A 2,632-nucleotide genomic window follows, 5' to 3' on the forward strand; every position below is an offset into this window, starting at 1 on the left:
GTAAATGAAGAAAGGCCCAAAACACTAGGCTAAATAATATGCATGGCACAGGCATTGAAAACTACAAATTGCATATAGTGAAGGTTACCCTATTTATTGGCTATATCCACCACAGTAAAGATTTATGGCTTTATTACCTGCTTGTAAAATTGTTAAGGAAAAAGTGAAGTATTGTTAACTTTTTATGGCAGGCCAACTACGGGCTGTGTTCTGGGAACATGTCATCTGTAAGGGGCATTGTTCTCGGCACATGTTGTAATTTTTTGTGTTCTCGGCACATGTTGCCATTTTGTGTGTTCTGGGAACATGTTGTCATTTTGTGAGTTCATGGAACATGTTGACATTATTTGGCTGTGTTCTGGGAAAATGTTGCCATTTTGTGTGTTCTGGGAACATGTAGCCATTTTGTGTGTTCTGGGAACATGTTGACATTATGTGGCTGTGTTCTGGGAACATGTTGACATTATGTGGCTGTGTTCTGGGAACATGTTGACATTATGTGGCTGTGTTCTGGGAACATGTTGACATTATGTGGCTGTGTTCTGGGAACATGTTTGTTTCATTTTTACTTTCTCGTATATACGTAGTATAGAGAAAGTATTGTAATCGTGCAAAAAAAAATCGAGATTTTTACAAATCTCGACGTTTTACACCTCACTGATACGGAAAAACATAATTTAGCAATCTTGTCCGTATGTCTGTGTGTGTGTGTGTCCGTGTGTAAACACGATAACTTGAGTACCGTTACAGCTAGGTTGATGAAATTTCATATATAAGTATTCTATCAAAATCGTAGATCCGTATCAACTTTTGAGCGATTTCCGATAACCGAAAGTGGTACTTTTTCTACTTTAAATTTTTCAAAAGCCTATAACTTGAGTACTATTTCAGATAGATAAATGACCTTTCACATGTAAGTAAAACATCTAATTCTCTACCTTCTGTAAAATTTTGAGTAATTTCCGTTGACTGGAAGTAGTAATTTACGCTACTTCCGATTTCTCAAAAAACGAATGTAAATTTTAAAAGTACTAATAATATTATGCGCTTTTTTTATTTGGCGTTCACTTGGTGTGCAATTAATTTGTCTACGAGATTTTATTCTATTTTTAAAACTTTAAGTATTTAAAATGGATTAAAAATCATGTCTATAGCCCGAGTTCCCATCCCCTGTTATTTTATATAAGAATATTCGAGAAAGTTTAGGGGAGATCACTCCCGGTTTATTAAATATCATAATAAAACATTTTTAGAAATTCTATATTAGGAATTGTGTATATATTTAAATTTATATATTTAATAAGACAATTGGATTAATTATTATAAACAGCAAAAATGATTCAAATAAGTTTAGAAGCATTTGGCTTGATGTCCCAACAGTGAACTGTATTCCGAGCTTGTTTCCTTAGTGATAACCCATCTTTTTTGTGCCACCCTTCCAATCAAATATCCAGTATTTTCTTGGCCTGTATCATAATGCTGGTCATAGACTTGCTTGACTTGTGTATCACAATATGATTTTGAATGTTCTTCTGTAAATGAAATAAAGACAAATAATTTTGATATATTCTTTTGTGGAACTAGCAAGAGAAATACATTACAAATTTATATTACTATCTCTACTATTTCTTTACTATAACTAATTACTTTGAAAAGATAAAGCACTGAACATGATGAATAACAAATAACAAACATGATCAGCAAAGTTAATTATAGATTTAAAAGTGTGTTCATTCATATTGAAGATTAATGAAGTAGACTATCAATATTTACCCTCTTGATGGCTGATACTTTGATTTGATGTCTTTACTTTAAGCTTACACATCAGTCTCTGTGTGGTAAAATATGAAATAATATGCTTCAATAAAACTGTTTCAGTGTATTAATTACATTAGAAAAGTACATAGTTTTGAGCTCTATAACAATATGTGTTTCAATTATTATTCAAATATAATACCCTCTATGTTGTACAACTCACTGATTTATTAGAATTTTAGAAAAGACAATAATTAATAAAATATTTTGGATTAAAATCCATTATATTTATTATAACATATAATGCTATCTCTTCCTATAATAATTACTTTAAAAAATGGGTTATGCCTATAGAGTACAGTTACCTGAGGATGAAACTAGGCACAGTGTATAGTCCACGGAGACTGATTAATATCCCTTGTAATTGAACATCAGTTGTAGTTATGAAATCTGGATGGCCATACATACACTCATAGTCCTGAAAAGCAATTTACACATAGATTAGCAAGAATATCTCACAAATTATTAAATTAAAGCTAACCCTTATTTAGTGCAATCCATCAAAGTAGTAGCAATTTTGTTAAGTTGTAGACACAATACAAAGTAATGTTTGTTCTGTGATTTACATACTTTTATAAAATAGCAATCAAATTATATATATATATATATATATATATATATATATATATATATATATATATATATATATATATATATATTCATTGTAAATTTTAGTTATGTCTTGCTATTAAATTTATTTACTCGACTGATCTAAACTCACTTTATTTAAACATAATATAGTGGATAAGTATAGTGATTTTATTATTCAGCAATAAATAGCAGGCCTAAAAAAATTTAAATAGTAACGTTTGCGAAT

General features: G+C 30.1%; 1 long non-coding RNA gene across 1 annotated transcript; it reads right to left on the minus strand.

Moving 5' to 3' along the window:
- Positions 1–1,451: 1,451 nt before the first annotated feature.
- On the minus strand, positions 1,452–2,216 carry LOC131944589 (uncharacterized). The gene is made up of 3 exons (XR_009387055.1): positions 2,121–2,216; positions 1,774–1,831; positions 1,452–1,532 (listed from the first exon to the last, which is right to left on the minus strand). It is a non-coding gene; the product is annotated as an uncharacterized LOC131944589 (long non-coding RNA).
- Positions 2,217–2,632: the final 416 nt, after the last annotated feature.

This window comes from Physella acuta, unplaced genomic scaffold, assembly GCF_028476545.2.
Source record: "Physella acuta isolate Inbredline_101_S28 unplaced genomic scaffold, ASM2847654v3 ptg000499l, whole genome shotgun sequence".
Lineage (NCBI taxonomy): Eukaryota > Metazoa > Mollusca > Gastropoda > Physidae > Physella > Physella acuta.